Here is a 16,888-nt window from a genome sequence, read left to right on the forward strand (position 1 = left end):
TGAGAATAAAAAAGGTACAACCGTTTATAGACCATAAATTCTTGGTTATTTCCAGCAAAAAGTTCAACTTTACGGTGGATTAAATTCTTCATATGCTGAAATAGCTCAGTTGTGAGAGCGTTAGACTGAAGATCTAAAGGTCCCTGGTGAAGGTCCCTGGTGAACCCCGGCGAACTTCCACGAGTTCGGTGAATTGTCCCGTGTTTCGGCAATTATTTTATCAATGATTGAACAATCGAACAATACAGTTTGAATTGCGTGTACAGAAACAACTTAACACAAATACGGTATCCCGCATTCTGTCTGATTCAAACGCTGTATCCAGAGTTCGACCAAGGCATACTTTGCAAAAACGAACCTGCGTAAAAGAAATACCATATCCGGTGTATTGTCCTGTGAAAACGCCCTGTCAGAAGTTCGCCTGCCTTATCAAAAAGGGTGATTTTAATGTAAAACGAATGCATATTCACCCGAGGATAAAAAGGTACAACCGTTTATAGACCATAAATACTTGGTTATTTCCAGCATAAAAGTTCAACTTTACGGAAGATTAAATGTTTCATATCCCGAAATAGCTCAGTTGGGAATGCGTTAGACTGAAGATCTAAAGGTTCCTGGTTCAAACCCCGGCGAACTTCCACGAGTTCGGTGAATTGTCCCGGGTTTCGTCAATTATTTTATCAATGATTGAGCAATCGAACAATACAGTTTGAATTGCGTGGACAGAAACCACTTAACACAAATACGGTATGCCGTATTCTGTCTGATTCAAACGCTGTATATATAGTTCGACCATTGCAAACATTGCAACTGCAAACCTGCGTAAAAGAAATATCATATCCGGTGTTATTGTCCTGTGAAACGCCATGTCAGAAGTTCGCCTGCCTTATCAAAAAGGGTGATTTTAAAGTAAAACGAATACACATTCACCTGAGGATAAAAAGGCACAACCGTTTATAGACCATAAATTCTTGGTTATTTCCAGCAAAAAGTTCAACTTTACGGTAGATTAAATGTTTCATATGCCGAAATAGCTCAGTTGGGAGAGCTGTTAGCCTGAAGATCTATAGGTATCTGGTTCAAACCCCGGCGAACTTCCACGAGTTTGGTGAATTGTCCCGGGTTTTGGGCAATTATTTTATCAATGATTGAACAATCGAACAATACAGTTTGAATTGCGTGTACAGAAACAACTTAACACAAATACGGTATCCCGTATTCTGTCTGATTCAAGCGCTGTATCTAGAGGTGGACCATTGCAAACTTTGCAACTGCAAACCTGCGTAAAAGAAATATCATATCCGGTGTATTGTCCTGTGAAAACGCCCTGTCAGAAGTTCCACTGCCTTATCAAAAAGGGTCATTTTAAAGTAAAACGAATGCACATTCACCTGAGGATAAAAAGGTACAACCGTTTATAGACCATAAATTATTGGTTATTTCCAGCAAAAAGTTCAACTTTACGGTAGATTAACTGTTTCATATGCCGAAATAGCTCAGTTGGGAGAGCGTTAGACTGAAGATATAAAGTTCCTTGGTTCAAACCACGGCGAACTTCCACGAGTTCGGTGAATTTTCCCGGGTTTCGGCAATTATTTTATCAATGATTGAACAATCGAACAATACAGTTTGAATTGCGTGGACAGAAACCACTTAACACAAATACGGTTTCCCGTATTCTGTCTGATTCAAACGCCTGTATCGAGAGATCGACCATGGCAAACTTCGCAAACACAAACCTGCGAAAAAGAAATACCATATCCGGTGAATTGTCATGTGAAAACTACCTATCAGGAGTTCGCTTGACTTATCAAAAAGGGTGATTTTAAAGTAAAACGAATGCACATTCACCTGAGGATAAAAAGGTATAACCGTTTATATACCATAAATACTTGGTTATTTACAGCAACAAGTTCAATTTTACGGTAGATTAAATGTTTCTTATGCCGAAATAGCTCAGGTGGGAGATCGTTAGACTGAAGATCTAAAGGTCCCTGGTTCAAACCCCGGCGAACTTCCACGAGTTCGGTGAATTGTCCCGGGTTTCGGCAATTATTTTATCAATGATTAAACAATCGAACAATACAGTTTGAATTGCGTGTACAGAAACAACTAAACGCAAATACGGTTTCCCGTTTTCTGTTGAATCAAACGCTGTATCTAGAGTTCAACCATGGCAAACTTTGCAAACACAAACCTGCGAAAAAGAAATACCATATCCGGTGTATTGTCCTGTGAAAACGCCTTGTTAGAAGTTCGCCTGCCTTATCAAAAAGGGTGATTTTAAAGTAAAACGAATGCACATTCACCTGAGGATAAAAAGGTACAACCGTTTATAGACCATAAATTCTTGGTTATTTGCAGCAAAAAGTTCAACTTTACGGTAGATTAAATGTTTCATATGCCGAAATAGCTCAGTTGGGAGAGCGTTAGACTGAAGATCTAAAGGTCCCTGGTTCAAACCCTGGCGAACTTCCACGAGTTTGGTGAATTGTCCCGGGTTTCGGCAATTTTTTTATGAATGATTGAACAATCGAACAATACAGTTTGAATTGCGTGGACAGAAACCACTTAACACAAATACGGTATGCCGTATTCTGTCTGATTCAAACGCAGTATCCAGAGTTCGACCATGGCAAACTTTGCAAACACAAACCTGCGAAAAAGAAATACCATATCCGGTGTATTGTCCTGTGAAACGCCCTATCAGTAGTTCACCTGCCTTATCAAAAATGGTGATTTTAAAGTAAAACGAATGCACATTCACCCGAGGATAAAAAAGGTACAACCGTTTATAAACCATAAATTCTTGGTTATTTCCAGCAAAAAGTTCAATTTTACGGTAGATTAAAAGTTTCATATGCCGAAATAGCTCAGTTGGGAGAGCGTTAGACTGAAGATCTAAAGGTCCCTGGTTCAAACCCCGGCGAACTTCCACGAGTTCGGTGAATTGTCCCGGGTTTCGGCAATTATTTTATCAATGATTGAACAATCGAACAATACAGTTTGAATTGCGTGTACAGAAACAACTTAACACAAATACGTTATCCCGTATTCTGTCTGATTCAAATGCTGTATCCAGAGTTCGACCAAGGCAAACTTTGCAAAAACACACATGCGTAAAAGAAATACCATATCCGGTGTATTGTCCTGTGAAAACGCCCTGTCAGAAGTTCGCCTGCCTTATCAAAAAGGGTGATTTTAAAATAAAACGAATGCACATTCACCTGAGGATAAAAAGGTACAACCGTTTATAGACCGTAAATTCTTGGTTATTTCCAGCAAAAAGTTCAACTTTACAGTAGATTAATTGTTTCATATGCCGAAATAGCTCAGTTGGGAGAGCGTTAGACTGAAGATCTAAAGGTCCCTGGTTCAAACCCCGGTGAACTTCCACGAGTTCGGTGAATTGTCCCGGGTTTCGGCAATTATTTTATCAATGATTGAACAATCGAACAATACAGTTTGAATTGCGTGGACAGAAACCACTTAACACAAATACGGTATGCCGTATTCTGTCTGATTCAAACGCAGTATCCAGAGTTCGACCATGGCAAACTTTGCAAACACAAACCTGCGAAAAAGAAATACCATATCCGGTGTATTGTCTTGTGAAACGCCCTATCAGAAGTTCACCTGCCTTATCAAAAAGGGTGATTTTAAAGTAAAACGAATGCACATTCACCCGAGGATAAAAAGGTACAACCGTTTATAAACCATAAATTCTTGGTTATTTCCAGCAAAAAGTTCAATTTTACGGTAGATTAAAAGTTTCATATGCCGAAATAGCTCAGTTGGGAGAGCGTTAGACTGAAGATCTAGAGTTCGACCAAGGCAAACTTTGCAAAAACACACATGTGTAAAAGAAATACCATATCCGGTGTATTGTCCTGTGAAAACGCCCTGTCGGAAGTTCACCTGCCTTATCAAAAAGGGTGATTTTAAAGTAAAACGAATGCACATTCACCCGAGGATAAAAAGGTACAACCATTTATAAACCATAAATTCTTGGTTATTTCCAGCAAAAAGTTCAATTTTACGGTAGATTAAAAGTTTCATATGCCGAAATAGCTCAGTTGGGAGAGCGTTAGACTGAAGATCTAAAGGTCCCTGGTTCAAACCCCGGCGAACTTCCACGAGTTCGGTGAATTGTCCCGGGTTTCGGCAATTTTTTTATGAATGATTGAACAATCGAACAATACAGTTTGAATTGCGTGGACAGAAACCACTTAACACAAATACGGTATGCCGTATTCTGTCTGATTCAAACGCAGTATCCAGAGTTCGACCATGGCAAACTTTGCAAACACAAACCTGCGAAAAAGAAATACCATATCCGGTGTATTGTCCTGTGAAACGCCCTATCAGAAGTTCGCCTGCCTTATCAAAAAGGGTGATTTTAAAGTAAAACGAATGCACATTCACCCGAGGATTAAAAGGTACAACCATTTATAAACCATAAATTCTTGGTTATTTCCAGCAAAAAGTTCAATTTTACGGTAGATTAAAAGTTTCATATGCCGAAATAGCTCAGTTGGGAGAGCGTTAGACTGAAGATCTAAAGGTCCCTGGTTCAAACCCCGGCGAACTTCCACGAGTTCGGTGAATTGTTCCGGGTTTCGGCAATTATTTTATCAATGATTGAACAATCGAACAATACAGTTTGAATTGCGCGAACAGAAACCACTTAACACAAATACGGTATCCCGTATTCTGTCTGATTCAAACGCCTGTATCGAGAGATCGACCATGGCAAACTTCGCAAACACAAACCTGCGAAAAAGAAATACCATATCCGGTGAATTGTCATGTGAAAACTACCTATCAGGAGTTCGCTTGACTTATCAAAAAGGGTGATTTTAAAGTAAAACGAATGCACATTCACCCGAGGATAAAAAGGTACAACCGTTTATAAACCATAAATTCTTGGTTATTTCCAGCAAAAAGTTCAATTTTACGGTAGATTAAAATTTTCATATGCCGAAATAGCTCAGTTGGGAGAGCGTTAGACTGAAGATCTAAAGGTCCCTTGTTCAAACCCCGGCGAACTTCCACGAGTTCGGTGAATTGTAGCGGTTTTCGGCAATTATTTTATCAATGATTGAACAATCGAACAATACAGTTTGAATTGCGTGTACAGAAACAACTTAACACAAATACGGTATGCCGTATTCTGTCTGATTCAAACGCAGTATCCAGAGTTCGACCATGGCAAACTTTGCAAACACAAACCTGCGAAAAAGAAATACCATATCCGGTGTATTGTCCTGTGAAACGCCCTATCAGTAGTTCACCTGCCTTATCAAAAAGGGTGATTTTAAAGTAAAACGAATGCACATTCACCCGAGGATAAAAAAGGTACAACCGTTTATAAACCATAAATTCTTGGTTATTTCCAGCAAAAAGTTCAATTTTACGGTAGATTAAAAGTTTCATATGCCGAAATAGCTCAGTTGGGAGAGCGTTAGACTGAAGATCTAAAGGTCCCTGGTTCAAACCCCGGCGAACTTCCACGAGTTCGGTGAATTGTCGCGGGTTTCGGCAATTATTTTATCAATGATTGAACAATCGAACAATACAGTTTGAATTGCGTGTACAGAAACAACTTAACACAATTACGGTATCCCGTATTCTGTCTGATTCAAACGCTGTATCCAGAGTTCGACCAAGGCAAACTTTGCAAAAACACACATGCGTAAAAGAAATACCATATCCGGTGTATTGTCCTGTGAAAACGCCCTGTCAGAAGTTCGCCTGCCTTATCAAAAAGGGTGATTTTAAAATAAAACGAATGCACATTCACCTGAGGATAAAAAGGTACAACCGTTTATAGACCGTAAATTCTTGGTTATTTCCAGCAAAAAGTTCAACTTTACAGTAGATTAAATGTTTCATATGCCGAAATAGCTCAGTTGGGAGAGCGTTAGACTGAAGATCTAAAGGTCCCTGGTTCAAACCCCGGTGAACTTCCACGAGTTCGGTGAATTGTCCCGGGTTTCGGCAATTATTTTATCAATGATTGAACAATCGAACAATACAGTTTGAATTGCGTGGACAGAAACCACTTAACACAAATACGGTATGCCGTATTCTGTCTGATTCAAACGCAGTATCCAGAGTTCGACCATGGCAAACTTTGCAAACACAAACCTGCGAAAAAGAAATACCATATCCGGTGTATTGTCCTGTGAAACGCCCTATCAGAAGTTCGCCTGCCTTATCAAAAAGGGTGATTTTAAAGTAAAACGAATGCACATTCACCTGAGGATAAAAAGGTACAACCGTTTATAGACCATAAATTCTTGATTATTTCCAGCCAAAAGTTCAATTTTACGGTAGATTAAAAGTTTCATATGCCGAAATAGCTCAGTTGGGAGAGCGTTAGACTGAAGATCTAAAGGTCCCTTGTTCAAACCCCGGCGAACTTCCACGAGTTCGGTGAATTGTAGCGGTTTTCGGCAATTATTTTATCAATGATTGAACAATCGAACAATACAGTTTGAATTGCGTGTACAGAAACAACTTAACACAAATACGGTATGCCGTATTCTGTCTGATTCAAACGCAGTATCCAGAGTTCGACCATGGCAAACTTTGCAAACACAAACCTGCGAAAAAGAAATACCATATCCGGTGTATTGTCCTGTGAAACGCCCTATCAGTAGTTCACCTGCCTTATCAAAAAGGGTGATTTTAAAGTAAAACGAATGCACATTCACCCGAGGATAAAAAAGGTACAACCGTTTATAAACCATAAATTCTTGGTTATTTCCAGCAAAAAGTTCAATTTTACGGTAGATTAAAAGTTTCATATGCCGAAATAGCTCAGTTGGGAGAGCGTTAGACTGAAGATCTAAAGGTCCCTGGTTCAAACCCCGGCGAACTTCCACGAGTTCGGTGAATTGTCGCGGGTTTCGGCAATTATTTTATCAATGATTGAACAATCGAACAATACAGTTTGAATTGCGTGTACAGAAACAACTTAACACAATTACGGTATCCCGTATTCTGTCTGATTCAAACGCTGTATCCAGAGTTCGACCAAGGCAAACTTTGCAAAAACACACATGCGTAAAAGAAATACCATATCCGGTGTATTGTCCCGTGAAAACGCCCTGTCAGAAGTTCGCCTGCCTTATCAAAAAGGGTGATTTTAAAATAAAACGAATGCACATTCACCTGAGGATAAAAAGGTACAACCGTTTATAGACCGTAAATTCTTGGTTATTTCCAGCAAAAAGTTCAACTTTACAGTAGATTAAATGTTTCATATGCCGAAATAGCTCAGTTGGGAGAGCGTTAGACTGAAGATCTAAAGGTCCCTGGTTCAAACCCCGGTGAACTTCCACGAGTTCGGTGAATTGTCCCGGGTTTCGGCAATTATTTTATCAATGATTGAACAATCGAACAATACAGTTTGAATTGCGTGGACAGAAACCACTTAACACAAATACGGTATGCCGTATTCTGTCTGATTCAAACGCAGTATCCAGAGTTCGACCATGGCAAACTTTGCAAACACAAACCTGCGAAAAAGAAATACCATATCCGGTGTATTGTCCTGTGAAACGCCCTATCAGAAGTTCGCCTGCCTTATCAAAAAGGGTGATTTTAAAGTAAAACGAATGCACATTCACCTGAGGATAAAAAGGTACAACCGTTTATAGACCATAAATTCTTGATTATTTCCAGCCAAAAGTTCAATTTTACGGTAGATTAAAAGTTTCATATGCCGAAATAGCTCAGTTGGGAGAGCGTTAGACTGAAGATCTAAAGGTCCCTGGTTCAAACCCCGGCCAACTTCCACGAGTTCGGTGAATTGTCGCGGGTTTCGGCAATTATTTTATCAATGATTGAACAATCGAACAATACAGTTTGAATTGCGTGTACAGAAACAACTTAACACAATTACGGTATCCCGTATTCTGTCTGATTCAAACGCTGTATCCAGAGTTCGACCAAGGCAAACTTTGCAAAAACACACATGCGTAAAAGAAATACCATATCCGGTGTATTGTCCTGTGAAACGCCCTATCAGTAGTTCACCTGCCTTATCAAAAAGGGTGATTTTAAAGTAAAACGAATGCACATTCACCCGAGGATAAAAAAGGTACAACCGTTTATAAACCATAAATTCTTGGTTATTTCCAGCAAAAAGTTCAATTTTACGGTAGATTAAAAGTTTCATATGCCGAAATAGCTCAGTTGGGAGAGCGTTAGACTGAAGATCTAAAGGTCCCTGGTTCAAACCCCGGCGAACTTCCACGAGTTCGGTGAATTGTCGCGGGTTTCGGCAATTATTTTATCAATGATTGAACAATCGAACAATACAGTTTGAATTGCGTGTACAGAAACAACTTAACACAATTACGGTATCCCGTATTCTGTCTGATTCAAACGCTGTATCCAGAGTTCGACCAAGGCAAACTTTGCAAAAACACACATGCGTAAAAGAAATACCATATCCGGTGTATTGTCCCGTGAAAACGCCCTGTCAGAAGTTCGCCTGCCTTATCAAAAAGGGTGATTTTAAAATAAAACGAATGCACATTCACCTGAGGATAAAAAGGTACAACCGTTTATAGACCGTAAATTCTTGGTTATTTCCAGCAAAAAGTTCAACTTTACAGTAGATTAAATGTTTCATATGCCGAAATAGCTCAGTTGGGAGAGCGTTAGACTGAAGATCTAAAGGTCCCTGGTTCAAACCCCGGTGAACTTCCACGAGTTCGGTGAATTGTCCCGGGTTTCGGCAATTATTTTATCAATGATTGAACAATCGAACAATACAGTTTGAATTGCGTGGACAGAAACCACTTAACACAAATACGGTATGCCGTATTCTGTCTGATTCAAACGCAGTATCCAGAGTTCGACCATGGCAAACTTTGCAAACACAAACCTGCGAAAAAGAAATACCATATCCGGTGTATTGTCCTGTGAAACGCCCTATCAGAAGTTCGCCTGCCTTATCAAAAAGGGTGATTTTAAAGTAAAACGAATGCACATTCACCTGAGGATAAAAAGGTACAACCGTTTATAGACCATAAATTCTTGATTATTTCCAGCCAAAAGTTCAATTTTACGGTAGATTAAAAGTTTCATATGCCGAAATAGCTCAGTTGGGAGAGCGTTAGACTGAAGATCTAAAGGTCCCTGGTTCAAACCCCGGCCAACTTCCACGAGTTCGGTGAATTGTTCCGTGTTTCGGCAATTATTTTATCAATGATTGAACAATCGAACAATACAGTTTGAATTGCGCGAACAGAAACCACTTAACACAAATACGGTATCCCGTATTCTGTCTGATTCAAACGCCTGTATCGAGAGATCGACCATGGCAAACTTCGCAAACACAAACCTGCGAAAAAGAAATACCATATCCGGTGAATTGTCATGTGAAACGCCCTATCAGAAGTTCACCTGCCTTATCAAAAAGGGTGATTTTAATGTAAAACGAATGCACATTCACCCGAGGATTGAAAGGTACAACCGTTTATAAACCATAAATTCTTGGTTATTTCCAGCAAAAGTTCAATTTTTCGGTAGATTAAAAGTTTCATATGCCGAAATAGCTCAGTTGGGAGAGCGTTAGACTGAAGATCTAAAGGTCCCTGGTTCAAACCCCGGTGAACTTCCACGAGTTTGGTGAATTGTCCCGGGTTTCGGCAATTTTTTTATGAATGATTGAACAATCGAACAATACAGTTTGAATTGCGTGGACAGAAACCACTTAACACAAATACGGTATGCCGTATTCTGTCTGATTCAAACGCAGTATCCAGAGTTCGACCATGGCAAACTTTGCAAACACAAACCTGCGAAAAAGAAATACCATATCCGGTGTATTGTCCTGTGAAACGCCCTATCAGTAGTTCACCTGCCTTATCAAAAAGGGTGATTTTAAAGTAAAACGAATGCACATTCACCCGAGGATAAAAAAGGTACAACCGTTTATAAACCATAAATTCTTGGTTATTTCCAGCAAAAAGTTCAATTTTACGGTAGATTAAAAGTTTCATATGCCGAAATAGCTCAGTTGGGAGAGCGTTAGACTGAAGATCTAAAGGTCCCTGGTTCAAACCCCGGCGAACTTCCACGAGTTCGGTGAATTGTCCCGGGTTTCGGCAATTATTTTATCAATGATTGAACAATCGAACAATACAGTTTGAATTGCGTGTACAGAAACAACTTAACACAAATACGTTATCCCGTATTCTGTCTGATTCAAATGCTGTATCCAGAGTTCGACCAAGGCAAACTTTGCAAAAACACACATGTGTAAAAGAAATACCATATCCGGTGTATTGTCCTGTGAAAACGCCCTGTCGGAAGTTCACCTGCCTTATCAAAAAGGGTGATTTTAAAGTAAAACGAATGCACATTCACCCGAGGATAAAAAGGTACAACCATTTATAAACCATAAATTCTTGGTTATTTCCAGCAAAAAGTTCAATTTTACGGTAGATTAAAAGTTTCATATGCCGAAATAGCTCAGTTGGGAGAGCGTTAGACTGAAGATCTAAAGGTCCCTGGTTCAAACCCCGGCGAACTTCCACGAGTTCGGTGAATTGTTCCGGGTTTCGGCAATTATTTTATCAATGATTGAACAATCGAACAATACAGTTTGAATTGCGCGAACAGAAACCACTTAACACAAATACGGTATCCCGTATTCTGTCTGATTCAAACGCCTGTATCGAGAGATCGACCATGGCAAACTTCGCAAACACAAACCTGCGAAAAAGAAATACCATATCCGGTGAATTGTCATGTGAAAACTACCTATCAGGAGTTCGCTTGACTTATCAAAAAGGGTGATTTTAAAGTAAAACGAATGCACATTCACCCGAGGATAAAAAGGTACAACCGTTTATAAACCATAAATTCTTGGTTATTTCCAGCAAAAAGTTCAATTTTACGGTAGATTAAAATTTTCATATGCCGAAATAGCTCAGTTGGGAGAGCGTTAGACTGAAGATCTAAAGGTCCTGGTTCAAACCCCGGCGAACTTCCACGAGTTCGGTGAATTGTCGCGGGTTTCGGCAATTATTTTATCAATGATTGAACAATCGAACAATACAGTTTGAATTGCGTGTACAGAAACAACTTAACACAATTACGGTATCCCGTATTCTGTCTGATTCAAACGCAGTATCCAGAGTTCGACCATGGCAATCTTTGCAAACACAAACCTGCGAAAAAGAAATACCATATCCGGTGTATTGTCCTGTGAAACGCCCTATCAGAAGTTCGCCTGCCTTATCAAAAAGGGTGATTTTAAAGTAAAACGAATGCACATTCACCCGAGGATAAAAAGGTACAACCGTTTATAAACCATAAATTCTTGATTATTTCCAGCCAAAAGTTCAATTTTACAGTAGATTAAAAGTTTCATATGCCGAAATAGCTCAGTTGGGAGACCGTTAGACTGAAGATCTAAAGGTCCCTTGTTCAAACCCCGGCGAACTTCCACGAGTTCGATGAATTGTCCCGGGTTTCGGCAATTATTTTATCAATGATTGAGCAATCGAACAATACAGTTTGAATTGCGTGTACAGAAACAACTTAAGACAAATACGGTATCCCGTATTCTGTCTGATTCAAACGCTGTATCCAGAGTTCGACCATGGCAATCTTTGCAAACACAAACCTGCGAAAAAGAAATACCATATCCGGTGTATTGTCCTGTGAAACGCCCTATCAGAAGTTCGCCTGCCTTATCAAAAAGGGTGATTTTAAAGTAAAACGAATGCACATTCACCCGAGGATAAAAAGGTACAACCGTTTATAAACCATAAATTCTTGATTATTTCCAGCCAAAAGTTCAATTTTACAGTAGATTAAAAGTTTCATATGCCGAAATAGCTCAGTTGGGAGACCGTTAGACTGAAGATCTAAAGGTCCCTTGTTCAAACCCCGGCGAACTTCCACGAGTTCGATGAATTGTCCCGGGTTTCGGCAATTATTTTATCAATGATTGAGCAATCGAACAATACAGTTTGAATTGCGTGTACAGAAACAACTTAAGACAAATACGGTATCCCGTATTCTGTCTGATTCAAACGCTGTATCCAGAGTTCGACCAAGGCAAACTTTGCAAAAACACACATGCGTAAAAGAAATACCATATCCGGTGTTATTGTCCTGTGAAACGCCCTATCAGAAGTTCACCTGCCTTATCAAAAAGGGTGATTTTAAAGTAAAACGAATGCACATTCACCCGAGGATAAAAAGGTACAACCATTTATAAACCATAAATTCTTGGTTATTTCCAGCAAAAAGTTCAATTTTACGGTAGATTAAAAGTTTCATATGCCGAAATAGCTCAGTTGGGAGAGCGTTAGACTGAAGATCTAAAGGTCCCTGGTTCAAACCCCGGCGAACTTCCACGAGTTCGGTGAATTGTTCCGGGTTTCGGCAATTATTTTATCAATGATTGAACAATCGAACAATACAGTTTGAATTGCGCGAACAGAAACCACTTAACACAAATACGGTATCCCGTATTCTGTCTGATTCAAACGCCTGTATCGAGAGATCGACCATGGCAAACTTCGCAAACACAAACCTGCGAAAAAGAAATACCATATCCGGTGAATTGTCATGTGAAACGCCCTATCAGAAGTTCACCTGCCTTATCAAAAAGGGTGATTTTAATGTAAAACGAATGCACATTCACCCGAGGATTGAAAGGTACAACCGTTTATAAACCATAAATTCTTGGTTATTTCCAGCAAAAGTTCAATTTTTCGGTAGATTAAAAGTTTCATATGCCGAAATAGCTCAGTTGGGAGAGCGTTAGACTGAAGATCTAAAGGTCCCTGGTTCAAACCCCGGCGAACTTCCACGAGTTTGGTGAATTGTCCCGGGTTTCGGCAATTTTTTTATGAATGATTGAACAATCGAACAATACAGTTTGAATTGCGTGGACAGAAACCACTTAACACAAATACGGTATGCCGTATTCTGTCTGATTCAAACGCAGTATCCAGAGTTCGACCATGGCAAACTTTGCAAACACAAACCTGCGAAAAAGAAATACCATATCCGGTGTATTGTCCTGTGAAACGCCCTATCAGTAGTTCACCTGCCTTATCAAAAAGGGTGATTTTAAAGTAAAACGAATGCACATTCACCTGAGGATAAAAAAGGTACAACCGTTTATAAACCATAAATTCTTGGTTATTTCCAGCAAAAAGTTCAATTTTACGGTAGATTAAAAGTTTCATATGCCGAAATAGCTCAGTTGGGAGAGCGTTAAACTGAAGATCTAAAGGTCCCTGGTTCAAACCCCGGCGAACTTCCACGAGTTCGGTGAATTGTCCCGGGTTTCGGCAATTATTTTATCAATGATTGAACAATCGAACAATACAGTTTGAATTGCGTGTACAGAAACAACTTAACACAATTACGGTATCCCGTATTCTGTCTGATTCAAACGCAGTATCCAGAGTTCGACCATGGCAATCTTTGCAAACACAAACCTGCGAAAAAGAAATACCATATCCGGTGTATTGTCCTGTGAAACGCCCTATCAGAAGTTCGCCTGCCTTATCAAAAAGGGTGATTTTAAAGTAAAACGAATGCACATTCACCCGAGGATAAAAAGGTACAACCGTTTATAAACCATAAATTCTTGATTATTTCCAGCCAAAAGTTCAATTTTACAGTAGATTAAAAGTTTCATATGCCGAAATAGCTCAGTTGGGAGACCGTTAGACTGAAGATCTAAAGGTCCCTTGTTCAAACCCCGGCGAACTTCCACGAGTTCGATGAATTGTCCCGGGTTTCGGCAATTATTTTATCAATGATTGAGCAATCGAACAATACAGTTTGAATTGCGTGTACAGAAACAACTTAAGACAAATACGGTATCCCGTATTCTGTCTGATTCAAACGCTGTATCCAGAGTTCGACCAAGGCAAACTTTGCAAAAACACACATGCGTAAAAGAAATACCATATCCGGTGTTATTGTCCTGTGAAACGCCCTATCAGAAGTTCACCTGCCTTATCAAAAAGGGTGATTTTAAAGTAAAACGAATGCACATTCACCCGAGGATAAAAAGGTACAACCATTTATAAACCATAAATTCTTGGTTATTTCCAGCAAAAAGTTCAATTTTACGGTAGATTAAAAGTTTCATATGCCGAAATAGCTCAGTTGGGAGAGCGTTAGACTGAAGATCTAAAGGTCCCTGGTTCAAACCCCGGCGAACTTCCACGAGTTCGGTGAATTGTTCCGGGTTTCGGCAATTATTTTATCAATGATTGAACAATCGAACAATACAGTTTGAATTGCGCGAACAGAAACCACTTAACACAAATACGGTATCCCGTATTCTGTCTGATTCAAACGCCTGTATCGAGAGATCGACCATGGCAAACTTCGCAAACACAAACCTGCGAAAAAGAAATACCATATCCGGTGAATTGTCATGTGAAACGCCCTATCAGAAGTTCACCTGCCTTATCAAAAAGGGTGATTTTAATGTAAAACGAATGCACATTCACCCGAGGATTGAAAGGTACAACCGTTTATAAACCATAAATTCTTGGTTATTTCCAGCAAAAGTTCAATTTTTCGGTAGATTAAAAGTTTCATATGCCGAAATAGCTCAGTTGGGAGAGCGTTAGACTGAAGATCTAAAGGTCCCTGGTTCAAACCCCGGCGAACTTCCACGAGTTTGGTGAATTGTCCCGGGTTTCGGCAATTTTTTTATGAATGATTGAACAATCGAACAATACAGTTTGAATTGCGTGGACAGAAACCACTTAACACAAATACGGTATGCCGTATTCTGTCTGATTCAAACGCAGTATCCAGAGTTCGACCATGGCAAACTTTGCAAACACAAACCTGCGAAAAAGAAATACCATATCCGGTGTATTGTCCTGTGAAACGCCCTATCAGTAGTTCACCTGCCTTATCAAAAAGGGTGATTTTAAAGTAAAACGAATGCACATTCACCTGAGGATAAAAAAGGTACAACCGTTTATAAACCATAAATTCTTGGTTATTTCCAGCAAAAAGTTCAATTTTACGGTAGATTAAAAGTTTCATATGCCGAAATAGCTCAGTTGGGAGAGCGTTAAACTGAAGATCTAAAGGTCCCTGGTTCAAACCCCGGCGAACTTCCACGAGTTCGGTGAATTGTCCCGGGTTTCGGCAATTATTTTATCAATGATTGAACAATCGAACAATACAGTTTGAATTGCGTGTACAGAAACAACTTAACACAAATACGTTATCCCGTATTCTGTCTGATTCAAATGCTGTATCCAGAGTTCGACCAAGGCAAACTTTGCAAAAACACACATGTGTAAAAGAAATACCATATCCGGTGTATTGTCCTGTGAAAACGCCCTGTCGGAAGTTCACCTGCCTTATCAAAAAGGGTGATTTTAAAGTAAAACGAATGCACATTCACCCGAGGATAAAAAGGTACAACCATTTATAAACCATAAATTCTTGGTTATTTCCAGCAAAAAGTTCAATTTTACGGTAGATTAAAAGTTTCATATGACGAAATAGCTCAGTTGGGAGAGCGTTAGACTGAAGATCTAAAGGTCCCTGGTTCAAACCCCGGCGAACTTCCACGAGTTCGGTGAATTGTTCCGGGTTTCGGCAATTATTTTATCAATGATTGAACAATCGAACAATACAGTTTGAATTGCGCGAACAGAAACCACTTAACACAAATACGGTATCCCGTATTCTGTCTGATTCAAACGCCTGTATCGAGAGATCGACCATGGCAAACTTCGCAAACACAAACCTGCGAAAAAGAAATACCATATCCGGTAAATTGTCATGTGAAAACTACCTATCAGGAGTTCGCTTGACTTATCAAAAAGGGTGATTTTAAAGTAAAACGAATGCACATTCACCCGAGGATAAAAAAGGTACAACCGTTTATAAACCATAAATTCTTGGTTATTTCCAGCAAAAAGTTCAATTTTACGGTAGATTAAAAGTTTCATATGCCGAAATAGCTCAGTTGGGAGAGCGTTAGACTGAAGATCTAAAGGTCCCTGGTTCAAACCCCGGCGAACTTCCACGAGTTCGGTGAATTGTCCCGGGTTTCGGCAATTATTTTATCAATGATTGAACAATCGAACAATACAGTTTGAATTGCGTGTACAGAAACAACTTAACACAAATACGGTATCCCGTATTCTGTCTGATTCAAACGCTCTCTATAAAGTTCGACCAATGCAAACATTGCAACTGCAAACATGCGTAAAAGAAATACCATATCCGGTGTTATTGTCCTGTGAAACGCCCTATTAGAAGTTCGCCTGCCTTATCAAAAAGGGTGATTTTAAAGTAAAACGAATGCACATTCACCCGAGGATAAAAAGGTACAACCGTTTATAAACCATAAATTCTTGGTTATTTCCAGCAAAAAGTTCAATTTTACGGTAGATTAAAATTTTCATATGCCGAAATAGCTCAGTTGGGAGAGCGTTAGACTGAAGATCTAAAGGTCCTGGTTCAAACCCCGGCGAACTTCCACGAGTTCGGTGAATTGTAGCGGTTTTCGGCAATTATTTTATCAATGATTGAACAATCGAACAATACAGTTTGAATTGCGTGTACAGAAACAACTTAACACAAATACGGTATCCCGTATTCTGTCTGATTCAAACGCTGTATCCAGAGTTCGACCAAGGCAAACTTTGCAAAAACACACATGCGTAAAAGAAATACCATATCCGGTGTATTGTCCTGTGAAAACGCCCTGTCAGAAGTTCGCCTGCCTTATCAAAAAGGGTGATTTTAAAATAAAACGAATGCACATTCACCTGAGGATAAAAAGGTACAACCGTTTATAAACCATAAATTCTTGGTTATTTCCAGCAAAAAGTTCAATTTTACGGTA

The 16,888-nt window shown here is 39.5% G+C and overlaps 23 non-coding genes across 23 annotated transcripts; all 23 read left to right on the forward strand.

Annotated features, from left to right (window-relative positions):
* Positions 1–2,403: 2,403 nt before the first annotated feature.
* Positions 2,404–2,489, forward strand: TRNAF-GAA (transfer RNA phenylalanine (anticodon GAA)). Its single transcript has one exon. It is a non-coding gene; the product is annotated as a tRNA-Phe (tRNA).
* Positions 2,490–2,862: 373 nt separating this feature from the next.
* On the forward strand, positions 2,863–2,948 carry TRNAF-GAA (transfer RNA phenylalanine (anticodon GAA)). The gene has a single exon. It is a non-coding gene; the product is annotated as a tRNA-Phe (tRNA).
* Positions 2,949–3,321: 373 nt separating this feature from the next.
* On the forward strand, positions 3,322–3,392 carry TRNAF-GAA (transfer RNA phenylalanine (anticodon GAA)). The gene has a single exon. It is a non-coding gene; the product is annotated as a tRNA-Phe (tRNA).
* A 669-nt stretch (positions 3,393–4,061) lies between these two features.
* On the forward strand, positions 4,062–4,147 carry TRNAF-GAA (transfer RNA phenylalanine (anticodon GAA)). The gene has a single exon. It is a non-coding gene; the product is annotated as a tRNA-Phe (tRNA).
* Positions 4,148–4,519: 372 nt separating this feature from the next.
* TRNAF-GAA (transfer RNA phenylalanine (anticodon GAA)) lies at positions 4,520–4,605 on the forward strand. The gene has a single exon. It is a non-coding gene; the product is annotated as a tRNA-Phe (tRNA).
* Positions 4,606–5,438: 833 nt separating this feature from the next.
* TRNAF-GAA (transfer RNA phenylalanine (anticodon GAA)) lies at positions 5,439–5,524 on the forward strand. Its single transcript has one exon. It is a non-coding gene; the product is annotated as a tRNA-Phe (tRNA).
* Positions 5,525–5,897: 373 nt separating this feature from the next.
* TRNAF-GAA (transfer RNA phenylalanine (anticodon GAA)) lies at positions 5,898–5,968 on the forward strand. Its single transcript has one exon. It is a non-coding gene; the product is annotated as a tRNA-Phe (tRNA).
* An 846-nt stretch (positions 5,969–6,814) lies between these two features.
* On the forward strand, positions 6,815–6,900 carry TRNAF-GAA (transfer RNA phenylalanine (anticodon GAA)). Its single transcript has one exon. It is a non-coding gene; the product is annotated as a tRNA-Phe (tRNA).
* Positions 6,901–7,273: 373 nt separating this feature from the next.
* Positions 7,274–7,344, forward strand: TRNAF-GAA (transfer RNA phenylalanine (anticodon GAA)). Its single transcript has one exon. It is a non-coding gene; the product is annotated as a tRNA-Phe (tRNA).
* Positions 7,345–7,731: 387 nt separating this feature from the next.
* TRNAF-GAA (transfer RNA phenylalanine (anticodon GAA)) lies at positions 7,732–7,817 on the forward strand. The gene has a single exon. It is a non-coding gene; the product is annotated as a tRNA-Phe (tRNA).
* A 373-nt stretch (positions 7,818–8,190) lies between these two features.
* Positions 8,191–8,276, forward strand: TRNAF-GAA (transfer RNA phenylalanine (anticodon GAA)). The gene has a single exon. It is a non-coding gene; the product is annotated as a tRNA-Phe (tRNA).
* A 373-nt stretch (positions 8,277–8,649) lies between these two features.
* TRNAF-GAA (transfer RNA phenylalanine (anticodon GAA)) lies at positions 8,650–8,720 on the forward strand. The gene has a single exon. It is a non-coding gene; the product is annotated as a tRNA-Phe (tRNA).
* Positions 8,721–9,107: 387 nt separating this feature from the next.
* Positions 9,108–9,193, forward strand: TRNAF-GAA (transfer RNA phenylalanine (anticodon GAA)). The gene has a single exon. It is a non-coding gene; the product is annotated as a tRNA-Phe (tRNA).
* A 372-nt stretch (positions 9,194–9,565) lies between these two features.
* TRNAF-GAA (transfer RNA phenylalanine (anticodon GAA)) lies at positions 9,566–9,636 on the forward strand. Its single transcript has one exon. It is a non-coding gene; the product is annotated as a tRNA-Phe (tRNA).
* Positions 9,637–10,024: 388 nt separating this feature from the next.
* On the forward strand, positions 10,025–10,110 carry TRNAF-GAA (transfer RNA phenylalanine (anticodon GAA)). Its single transcript has one exon. It is a non-coding gene; the product is annotated as a tRNA-Phe (tRNA).
* Positions 10,111–10,483: 373 nt separating this feature from the next.
* Positions 10,484–10,569, forward strand: TRNAF-GAA (transfer RNA phenylalanine (anticodon GAA)). The gene has a single exon. It is a non-coding gene; the product is annotated as a tRNA-Phe (tRNA).
* Positions 10,570–10,943: 374 nt separating this feature from the next.
* TRNAF-GAA (transfer RNA phenylalanine (anticodon GAA)) lies at positions 10,944–11,028 on the forward strand. The gene has a single exon. It is a non-coding gene; the product is annotated as a tRNA-Phe (tRNA).
* A 1,289-nt stretch (positions 11,029–12,317) lies between these two features.
* On the forward strand, positions 12,318–12,403 carry TRNAF-GAA (transfer RNA phenylalanine (anticodon GAA)). The gene has a single exon. It is a non-coding gene; the product is annotated as a tRNA-Phe (tRNA).
* Positions 12,404–12,775: 372 nt separating this feature from the next.
* Positions 12,776–12,861, forward strand: TRNAF-GAA (transfer RNA phenylalanine (anticodon GAA)). The gene has a single exon. It is a non-coding gene; the product is annotated as a tRNA-Phe (tRNA).
* A 1,290-nt stretch (positions 12,862–14,151) lies between these two features.
* Positions 14,152–14,237, forward strand: TRNAF-GAA (transfer RNA phenylalanine (anticodon GAA)). The gene has a single exon. It is a non-coding gene; the product is annotated as a tRNA-Phe (tRNA).
* Positions 14,238–14,609: 372 nt separating this feature from the next.
* TRNAF-GAA (transfer RNA phenylalanine (anticodon GAA)) lies at positions 14,610–14,695 on the forward strand. The gene has a single exon. It is a non-coding gene; the product is annotated as a tRNA-Phe (tRNA).
* Positions 14,696–15,988: 1,293 nt separating this feature from the next.
* TRNAF-GAA (transfer RNA phenylalanine (anticodon GAA)) lies at positions 15,989–16,074 on the forward strand. The gene has a single exon. It is a non-coding gene; the product is annotated as a tRNA-Phe (tRNA).
* Positions 16,075–16,447: 373 nt separating this feature from the next.
* Positions 16,448–16,532, forward strand: TRNAF-GAA (transfer RNA phenylalanine (anticodon GAA)). Its single transcript has one exon. It is a non-coding gene; the product is annotated as a tRNA-Phe (tRNA).
* The last annotated feature ends 356 nt before the right edge of the window (positions 16,533–16,888 follow it).

Source organism: Saccoglossus kowalevskii, chromosome 13, assembly GCF_978046115.1.
Source record: "Saccoglossus kowalevskii chromosome 13, keSacKowa6.1, whole genome shotgun sequence".
Lineage (NCBI taxonomy): Eukaryota > Metazoa > Hemichordata > Enteropneusta > Harrimaniidae > Saccoglossus > Saccoglossus kowalevskii.